The sequence below is a fragment of the Sminthopsis crassicaudata genome, chromosome 3 (genome assembly GCF_048593235.1).
Source record: "Sminthopsis crassicaudata isolate SCR6 chromosome 3, ASM4859323v1, whole genome shotgun sequence".
NCBI lineage: Eukaryota > Metazoa > Chordata > Mammalia > Dasyuromorphia > Dasyuridae > Sminthopsis > Sminthopsis crassicaudata.
Genome location: NC_133619.1, coordinates 457,420,053 through 457,431,787, shown reverse-complemented (window position 1 = coordinate 457,431,787; position 11,735 = coordinate 457,420,053).

Genomic DNA, 11,735 nt, shown 5'->3' with positions numbered 1-11,735 from the left:
GATGGGAGAAGGGGATGGGAATTGGAACACAGGGTTTTGCAAGGACTAATGTTGAAGAATTGTCCACGAGTATGTTTTGAAAAATAAAAAGCTTTAATAAAAAAAAAGTTAGTGTTTACTTTTTGCAAGGCCTCCATAGAAAGTATCTCTTAAAAGGCTGTTGGTTTCCAGCCCAAGTAGAGACTAAGAGTTGTTTCCTAGTTTCCATTTATCTGCTGGTTGTCAGGGGGTGTGAGAGGACCAAAATGTCAGCCAAGAAGGTGAGGGAAGACCCAGGAGTAGTTGGGCAGGGACTTGAGGGATCCCATCTTTCATCCTAAAGGCCTTATTCTCAGGTCATTTCAGGACTGGTCCTGGTCTGAAAGGCTTTGTGGAAATCACCTGACATATGTCATTTTAGAAACAACATCTTTCTTTGGCTTTCTTTCTTCCTTTTCTTTTTTTTTTTTCCCCTGAGGCAATTGGGGTTAAGTGACTTCCCCAGGGTCACACAGCTAGGAAATGTTAAGCATCTGAGGACAAACTTGAACTCAGGTCCTCCTGACTTCAGGACTGATGCTCTATCTACTGTGTCATCTAACTGTCCTGGCTTTCATATTTTAATAAAAAAATTTCAAAAGAAAATATGAGCTAGAAAAGGTAGTCTTTCAAAGAAGACATTCTATAACAAACCACATTTTCTTTTTCTTTTTCTTTTTTTTTTTTTTTTGCATTCACAGGCCTGTAGCATTTTATTAACATAGAGGCCTAGCCAGATTGCTAGGGAGCTTGATTTATTTTCATCAATCCAAGATTCATTAACATCAGTTCACCCTAGAAAACAATTAAGTATTAAATAATCGTTGCGCAATTTCAAAAAATCTGATATAGAATAATAGATTTAGAGCAGTAAGGGATTTTAGAGACCATTGATTACCTACTTCTCCATTTTACAAATGAGGAAGCTAAAGCACAAAGCAGTTAAATGACTTGCCTATAGTCAAACAATGAGAAAGTATCTAATTAAAGATTTGAACTCAGGTCTTCCTGATTCCAAATTCAGTGCTCTTTACACTCCATGTTGTTTATAAGTAACTGAGTGACTTACCTCTGGCAACATAAGTAGAGAATTATAAAGATATATTGTTTTAACTAGAACATTGAGTGAAATCTCCCAGATCTGACTCTAAATGCTAGAGGAAGGAAAAGATACAAAAAAATCCCAAATATCAGCTATTCAACAATTGGAGAACTATCAGGCATTAAATTAAGTGGTATTTTTACTGAGCACAAATAAAGTTCAGAAGGGAAAAAATCAGGGTGACTTGGAGACAAAGGAAAGAAACATGGAAAGAAAAAAACTGACTCATCAAATGTAAAATGATACAATATTAACTACTTCAGCTTGTATTTGGATAGTTCTTTATGTTTATTCTTTATAATACATTTTTATATAGGATGTTTCATCTAATCCTCACAACTTTTTAAAGTACTTAAATGCAGCTCTTATTATTACTGCTGATTAAAAAACCTCAAATTCAGGATTGTAGTGTAGGGATCATACAACCAGTCCATGGCACAATTGGAATTCAGATTCAGGTCTTTGAATTCTTTAAGCTTTCCACTGTACTGCATGTGAGTGAGCTGATTCATGCATAAAATCCAGATTTCTGGAGTAAATGAATTGAACCCTGCCATGAGATCGCTTAAAAGACACTTAAATTTCAGGATATTTCAGGGAGTTGAGAACTCAGGCTGGCACATATCTTTCTTCCAAACAGATCCAAACTGATCACCAATCAATTAACATTTATAAAGTATATACTATGTGAATGGCACTGTGCTAAGTACTTGAGGATACAAAAAAGGCAATCCTGGTTCTCTTGCAATCTAATTAGAGACAACATGGAAACATTTATACACAAAGCAAGCTATATAAAATATAGAAAAGAAATAAATAATAGACAATGGGGAGGCACTAGAATTTTAAAAATCTGAGGAAGTCTTCCTGTAAAATGTTGGATTTTAACTGTGAAGTCAGAGCAGTGGAGAGAGTGCATTACAGGCATAGGGCAGTAAATATGAGGCAAAGTATGGAAAGGTTTGATATTGGATTTTTTTCTAAAAAACATTTCTATACAATGATAGCATCTCCTTGCTGGAATGGAGGGTTGAGAGATACAACTTCCCAGGATTGTCTCGCACCATTGGGGTGAGGATATTACATAACCATCTCTCCCTGTTCTTCCTCCTTTTCTTTCCACAAATTAGGCTTCATTATGGTATATTTATTTGAGCTTTACAGGGCAATGTAGAAATGCTTACTAGTCTAACCTCTAGAAAACCATCAGATAAGCCAGGCTTCTGAATATACAGAAAACATGCTCTTGAGAAAGCAACTACACCTCATTGTCATTTATAAGTAAAGGGACTTCTTCTGTAGCCAGACTTATTTCCTGTATATATTGTTTAGAAGTGAAAGAGGGAAAGGTATGAAGGACTTTGAAATTTGTTATTAAAATCTTTGTCATTTAACAATGGAATTACCTATTTTCTTTTAAAAAAGAAACAAAAACCTCTCAATATTTTGGTTTCCTTCTCTGTAATAGGGTTCAAAAGAATTATTCTTGTTAAAGAAAATCATTACAAGCAATAGATAGGGAAGACTTGAGTTCAACTCTAATTTTAACTGTGTAACACTGAAGAAGTCATTTGACTTCTGACAAACCACATTTTCATACCCGTGTTAACTAGGCAGGTATCTGAACAACCAAACAAATATAAGACACACTGTGTTTATTATTTATTGCCTCAATCGGCCAATAAGCACTTATTAAGTATCTACTATGTGCCAGTCACTGTGCTAAGTAAGCACCTGCCTATATAAAGAAAGGCAAAAAACAGCTTCATAACCTAATGCAGAAGACAAGATGCAAACAACTTTGTACAAGCAATACATCTGCAAAATAATATAATCAACAAAGGGAAGCAGTAGTAGTAAGAAGGATTAGGAAAGTTTTCTATAGAAAGTGGCATTTTAATTAGGACCTGAAGGAAGTGAGAGAAACTTTGGAGGCCAAGAAGAGAGGAATTCATATGAATTTCACACATATGTATATAACAAAAGATACAGCATAGTAATAATGTTGCTTAATAATCCTTTGGTTATTAATATCAAACAATGTTTTAAACAGGGACATATATGCTTTCTAAAGGTATTTAGTACCATTATGGAGAATATCTACTCTAGAATCCAAATGGAAGACAAAAAAGCTTATCAATAATAAATTCTTGTATCTACTTTTTTTTAGATGACTTTCAATGATTGCACCAATCCCTGCCATGATATAGGAAAAAGATTATATGAACTTGTTTTTTTTTTTTAATTTTGATTACTATAATTCAGCATAATTATTTTTATAATTCTATATATTTTATTTTATATATCTAAAAACACTATCTGAGGAGGTGTTTATAGGCTTCACTATATATTACCAAAGGGATTCACAGCACACAGGTTAGGAATCTGTGTTTGAGCCTCCTAAATGAGACTCACTCTATTCAAAATACTCTCAGTGAAGAAAAAAAAAACCCAACAGATCAATAAAGAAGGCCTATTGTTTAGTTAATAAGATGCAGTTGTATAGTATGGGCAGATCTATCTTGGATAGACACTGAAGATGTACCCAGAATACAGGCAGCTAGAGATGCAATGGATGCTCTGGGTTGGAATCTGGAATTCCTGAATTCAAATCCAGCCTCAGATACTTGCTAACTGTGTGATCCTGAGCAAACAACTTAACATCTGTTTGCTTCCATTTCTTCTTTGGTAAAATGAGAGTAATAACATCACTAATCTCACAGGGCTATTGTGAAAATCATCACCTTTGTAAAGTGGGTAGTTGGCACATAGGATAGAGGCTATATAAATACCTAGTCTCTCCCTTCTTCAGAATTGAACAGGAGGATTAAACTATATAGAGAAACTAATAGCACTTTCAGCATCTCTAAACTTTTCCCTGAAATAAAAACATGTTTTCTGAACACCAATCTTTGTTTAGAGATGGTTGGGAAGTATGTACTATTACAGTCTTCAAAGAATCCCAATTGGCATATTTTAAAAATTCAAATTTATTTATTTATTAATTTATGGAATAAAATAAGCATTTCCATAACATAGTAAAAAAAAAAAAAAGATAATTGCACATGAAACCACAAATTCACTATGTACAACTTACTATTCCTTTTAAATATGTAACAGTTATCATGTAAATTTCCTTCCTGTCCTCCTGTCCCACCTTAGAGATGGCTACCATTCTGGATGCCGATATCATCTTGCTTCATCATCTTGCTTTATAGTTAATTTGGGTATTTACAATAATCAAAATTACTTATCTTTCAAAGTCATTCTTAAAACAATATATTGATATTACTGAATACAATGTTCTTTTGGTTCTGCTCATCCTTTTTTCATTATTTCATGCAAGTCTTTCCATGTTTTTCTAATATCAACAAGCTCATCATTTCTTATAAAACACCAGTATTCCATCATGAGCATACCACTTTCATTTACTCACTAATTGATGGGCAACCCCACAATTTCCATTTCTTTGCCAACACATATTTTTGATTGGCAGAGTCTAATCAGATATGAGAGGCATAACTGGGATGCATTATATTACCAGTTATATGTACAAAAAAATGAAGCATCATTCAAAAAGTAAATGATAGCAATTGGTAGTAGCTTGGTTGTGTGAATTGATATCTATTTCATTCAAAGGGTGCATAACTGCAATTGCTAGTAACTAGTTACATGAACTGGTATCTACTCAAGATTAAAAGGTCTAGAGAAAGGTTAACAACATATTGGGGCAACATCCTGCAGAGATTTTAGGGTAGAATGTGCACTAGGGTCACAAGGGATGAGAACGGATGGGTGGATTGGGATCTATACAACAAGAATATATTAAAGTATTAGATTGTAAATTCCTAGAGAATAAGAACTATATATGTATACCCAGTACATAAGAGAGTGAATTGAACATACCAGATTCTTAAATATTTATTCAATTTTATTTTCTTTTAATTCCCCTCTCCCATTTTTTGGTTTTTAACTCTGACTAATCTGAACTTCGTTACTATTTATGGTATGACATATGGGCCCTTGTTAATTCTTCCCAATGATTATTTCAACAACCTTTATTAAATAGAAATTCCTTTCTTCTTTGTTATGTTATTTCTAATTTGCATAAGCTTTTAAAATAATTTGAATTTATTTCTGGAATTTCTATTCTATTCCATTTAGCAATTTTTCTAATTTGCAATCTAATATCATGTAGATTTGATAACTGTTACTAAAAATTTGATTTTTTTTAGGTTGTAGTCCTATTTATACCACTCAGAATAATTGTACTTTGGTTAAAAGGAAAGGAAGATCAGACAGATCTTGTCATTGGGTAAGTGGTTCACAGAAGCTTTTGTACACATTTCCATTTTTTCTTTTGAGAGTCAGGTTGTTTGCCCTTACTTTACTTAAATAGGATGTATTACAATTAGTTCCTGTTCTGTTCTTTTCCTGTCCCATTTTTCTAATAACTCTAATGAACCTCACAATTAGGTCTCTGTGTCATCTATGTTCAGTAAAAAAAAAAAAAATGCTATTAACTTAGAACTTAGCATTTGAGCTTAGGACATTTAAAAATTAATTTATGTTCCTTTCTTTTTACTCATACCAATAAGATCCAGGAACATGAGGGTAACTTGGTCTGTGCCTGAAAATGAAAGAGAACATCAAATATAGCAGGTATTTTTCATCTTTTTTTCTGTTTGAAGAGCAAATACAGCTTCCTTGTTAACCTTTAGAAGCAACGATATGTAGTTTTTTGCTTTTTATTGTTGTTTTTTTTCCTCCTTAGATGCAGGTTCTAGTTCTGTGTCCAAGTTCTAGGCCTTTAACTTTCCTAGAGACTCCAGTAAAGGAAGAAAGAAATAAAAAAGAAAGATAGGGCTTTTGGAGGACAGCATCTAATTTAGACCTCCAGTGTATTGTTGTCTTATTTCAGATCCCTGACATCTTGTTTTAACCCATTCCTATTGTAATTCTATCTGTAATCACCTTCTCTTCAGGTGGTCTTTTCAAAGACATTGAAAGTCTTGAATAGTGAGGGTAATACATTAGCAAAAGGAAGCTTAACTAGAGCTTTGAAATCACTGAGAGATAAAAGGCCTTTAGCTACAGCTCACTAGGTAGCCAAATCAATCTTTACTAAGTGGCTAGTTTTGAGAGCTGGTGCTGGTGCTGGAGGGAAGTGGTAATTCCTTTAATGAACTTCTATTATTTGAATTTTTCTAGATATTTACTTCTATCACAATTCTCTCTTAAATTATATAAAGTTCCACTAAAAGTAACAGAAATGTTGTGTGATGGTTTATATGAGACAATAGTAATAGAACTTTAGAGCTAAATTATTTCTGCCTTTAATCTTAAATTCTACTAATTTTCTAACAGAGAATAAAGTCAAGTTGTGAAATCTTTTCTGAAAAAACAAAACAAACCATGGCCATTCCAAGCGTCTTCATCATAATCAGTATTACTAATGCCCTTAACTTGTGTCTCCCTGTCAGGTTAGCAGTAGGAATATGATTATGTTTTGATTATAGGTCTTCAAAATCATCACACAAAATGAAACAATTCCTCTTCTCTTGATTTTTACCCCAGAAAAATTTTCTGATTTACTAAATCTTGTTTGCACTTTGGTTATAATTTCTCAAATCCATCATCATCATCATTATTATCATCACAGCTGGAATTTATACAATGTCTGCTATGTGCCTGGCATTGTGCACTCAATCTTCATAACAGCCCTGAGAAGTAATTGCTATTATTTATCTCTGTTTTACAGTTGAAGAAACTGAGGGTAAGTGATTTGTCCAACAACACAAAGCAAAGTAAATGTATAAAATAAAATTTGAATTTAGGCCTTTCTGACTGCAGGCCCAGATCTCTATCCATTGCACCACCACCCAGCTGTGGTACTTTTCACTTAGAATGAAATGGAAGTAAACTGATATTTCTTCCTAGAAAGGGAAAACTATTTTAAGATTCACTTTACAATTTTACTTTGCTTTTGGTGATAGATGTGTTCCTTGAGAATTGAGTGTTAGTAAACTTTAAGAAAACATTTTCTTAATTTTTTTTTATCTTCTTGTGAATCTTCTTTTTGTAGATTTCTACTTAATTTAAATCTTCTAGGAATCTGAATTTTCATGTATTAGGTTTGCTTGAAGAAGGTGAAATTGTATTAGCAAAAATTTCTTTTTTCCCTTTAGCAGATACTTTACCATTAAATGGGTGGGGGATGGAATTCATAAAATGAATTATTAGCTTAGATTAGATTAAAAGATTAGATTAAACGTCATTTCTCACCAGGATTGAACTAACTTTTTGACTTCTTATCAGGATAAGGACAGGTGGTAGCCAAGAGTTTAAAAAATGCGCTACATCTCACTTTTTTCCCTCCTCTCTCCCCACGTCAAAGTAGCAGTTATTCACACTTCTTTTAAATACAGGAGCTTAATAACTGCCTAGCTTCTCTCCCCTTCTTCCTCCCACGTCTAGAATAAGTAATGGATATTCACACATTTTTAAAGTACTCTTCCTTTTACTTTCAGCAAATAGGGCCATTCAAGTCTACAAATCTGTTTTTACTACCACTGTTGACCAAAAGCAGTGCTAGGTAAACAAGAGAGAGAAATAAAGGGAAAAATCACAGTTCTTTTTTTAGGAAAGCAGAAAACACCAAGCAAAGAGGGAAAATATTTGAGCAATCTAAGAGAGTCATCTCTGAGATCACATTCATTCTTTATATTATCATTGTCCTCCATTCTTATTAAAACTTATTACTATCTGATTGTACCATATTTTAATTTTCTAGCCATAGGAAATTAAATATATTTCTTCTGCAGAGATCATTCAGGCAGCTATAGTTTGGAAAATCAGCCATAACATTTCGCTTTGGCTATTTTAAAATATATATGTATTGGCTTGGCTGTAGTTGTTTTAATCAATAAATCAACATTTGTTAAACTACACCTGGACAATGTTTGAGGAGCTGATAAAGTGAGATAGTTTCTGCTCTCAAGGGGTTTACATTTTATAAGTGAGAATTCTTACTTAGGGTCAGTGGGCTTTAAAACATATATATATATATATATATATATATATATATATATATATATATATATATATATATATATATATATATATATATATATATATATATATATATATATATATATACACACACACACACATACACACATACATACATATATATATATATATAATTAACTATATTTCCAGCTAATTTTTTCCTTTACAATTTTATGTATTTTATTTTGTGCATTTAAAAACATTATTCTCAGAATATGTCCATAAACTTCATCAGATTGTCAAGATGGTCCATGATATAAAAAAGGTTATGAACCCTATATTAGAGTGAAACTCTTCACAAATAAACAAATACAAAATATATACAAATATGTTCAAAGTTATGGGGAAGAAGGTAGAGTAATACATAGAAAGATGAAACAAGATACAATGTTTGGCCTTAGACTACATCTAATCATGAGTTGGAACCTTTATGTGACCAAATGCCATTACACATGTCAAGACTGTTAGTACTATGTTATTCTTATTTCTTTATTTTCTTCAGCTAAAACTGTGAATTCTTTTTATTTTGGCTTCCTGAAGTCCTTCCCAAAGCTTTCCAATATGGAAGAGCCTTTGTCACTACCATTTTTTTTTTCAGTTTTTGTTTAAGGAGAAATGCTTTCACTGTGTGTATTACATAGGCTATAAACTCTGGCACTGATCCTAATTTTGATTTTTTAAAACAAATTCAAAGACTCTGGGCTTGGGGAAGCATATATTTACTTTCAATGCATGGTTTCCTGCCCTAAGCAATAAACAGTTGGTAAAATGACCTACCAGTATAATATTTATTGTTTTATTTCCCCAAACTTTGAAAAGCTTGCAAACTTGAGGGCAAGAAAATTATTGTACTTTCATTGTATGTTTAAATACAAAACACAAATAGTACATGATAAATATTAAGATTCACAAACAAAACATATCACTCTTTTCCATTTTGGGTTCACAATTTTAGATCTAGAGCTGTTAAGTACTAAGAGATCCTCTTAACCCAACTTTCTTATCTTAATGTGTTGGAAACCCAAAGAGACTAACTTGTCCTCAGTCAAACAAGTTGTAAGTTACAGAGGCATTATTTGAGTCCAGGTCTTCTTACTCCAAACAAGTATCATTTCCTCTTTCCACATATATTTTAAACTATAAGAGATAGGGTTAATAACAAGAAGGAAGCATACTCACTCAACCCACACCAATAACTGGTCCCTCAATTCCCTTCAGTAACACAAAATCAAAGGCAAGGAAATAAAGATTTTTTTTTTTTTTAATGAGGAGAGGTGATTTAAATTTACTTGAAATGGACTTATTTAGTATTTCATATGTTTATTTTTTTCCTGTGGTAATACTATGTATTAAGCAAACCATAACCAATTTTTAACTCTTAGACAAATTTGAGAGGTGCCTGAGGCTCTTTAAGTTTAAGTGATTTGCTTTATTGTCACTCAACTTGTTCCAGAAATAGAATTCAAAATGAGGTCTTCCTATCTCCCATTTCATATATTCATTCATTCATATAAAAAACTCAAAAATGCTTCCATTTTTTTCTTGATAACATTGATTTTTCTGGAAAAAAAATTAACCAGCACTTTTAAATAATTTTACTTTGTGGTTTTTTTTCATTCTTTTTATTTAAACTATAAATTCTTCTTAAACTATATTTAAATCCCAACAACAGTTGTTTTATTATTCTCTCTGGGACATAGCTGTATGTAATGTTAGCTGTTTAAAGCCAAAAATTAGATTGTATACTTTAAGATGTGCATTTTTGAATTATATATAAACATTGCAGAAAGAAAGACAGGGGCCCTCTGTATACAAATTTAAAATTGCTGTCTATATGATATTACTGGTTAAAATGTTAATTTATATAAGTGTTCTAGAGGCACTTAAAACAAGCCACTAAAGAAAGAATTCAAAAGAGTTAATAGTAATTGGTAAATCTATAGATTTCTGTCAGTTTCTAGTTATAGAGGAACTTCATTAAATTCAATCTCTAATCATGATTGTCGTTTAGTTGTGTTTGACTGACACATATGGGGTTTTTTGAGCACAGATACTCAGTGGTTTGCCATTTCCTTTTTCCAGATCCAGAGGAACTGAGATAGACTGGGTTAAATGACTTGCTGAAATTTCACACAGCTAGTGTCTGAGGTTGACTTTGAACTCAGGTCTCTTCCTGAGTTCAGTTCCTGAATTCAGACTGGGATATTCAATCCACTTCAATATTTAGCTGCCCCTCCAAAGCATAATTAAATAGAAATTTTATTGCATAAATTTGAAGACAGCTTCAAGAAAGTAGAAAGTTAAAAAAAAGTAATGCAAAGAATAAATTTGACCTGCTGTATGTTAATTTGTACTGGGAGACAAGCCAGCCATTCTGTCGCCTTGACTTTATTACACTGTTTCTTTAACCTCTTATTATTACACTTACACATTTATTAGAATCAGGTAGGAGGCTCTCTTTTGCTTTGTATTCTCCTGTTCTCCCTTTGATGCTTTGCCTACTCACTTCTTTAATGGTAATTTGATAACTTTCATGCATTTAAAATACCTTAAAATAACATTCATAAGACCTCCCTCTCCCATCTTAGTGTAAATTAAAAGAAAATGAATTACACTATGGGTTTCAGTAATGTCTTATGGAACAGGACACAGGGTACCTTTTTCAGCAGCATTTTTTTTGTTTGGATGAATTTATAGCTCAGACATTAGGCTGGTAATAACTAAGCTTGAATTTACAAGTGAAAATGCAACAAATTTCAGTGGTTCTGTTATGCTTAACAAAGTCCTCTGTTGCTTAGTGCATCTTTTTACTGAAACCTTTAAACATGGAGATACTTATTGCTTTATCTTTATCCTGGGAAGTACTGTGTGAGAAGCCAGATTTTATGGGGAACTCATTTAAAATATAGTTGTCTTGAAAAGAGAATGTGTCATAGACTAGGTTATAGGTTGCCTATAAACCAGTTTATAGCAACTTCTGAATATGTATATATATGTGTGTGTGTGTGTGTGTGTGTGTGTGTATAGATAAATAGATAGATAGATAGTTAGATAGATAGATAGATAGATAGATTCTCCAAGCTCATTGATGAGGTAAAACAAACACAATTTCTTCTGAAAAATACATGATAGCCACAACTCATGACAGTGCTCAGGCCAGGATCTTATGGAGAGTTTGAAAAAATGTAGATTACTCCACTGACTAGATTGGGAGCTCCGGATGGGTGTTATTGTCCTAAAAATTGATTATTGGGTCTAAGTGCTTTCACAAGATCGAGAGTAAATAGGCGTGGTCTTGACTCAGGTTTTGCAGAAATCCCTCTACCTTTTTTTTTTTTTTTTTTGGAAGGCGGTTGCTTTATTAGTGTGGTAACTTCATTTACCAATATAGATCCGCAACTTTCTTGCAATGTTTAATCACAGGGTGCCTGAGCTACGGAGAAGTTAAGAGATTTGATCCGGGGAGTCAAGCTGGGATGTGTCAGGCAGGAGTTAAATCTTTCATACTGAGGAGCCTGTTTCTTATTCATTAAGCCTAGGGGAA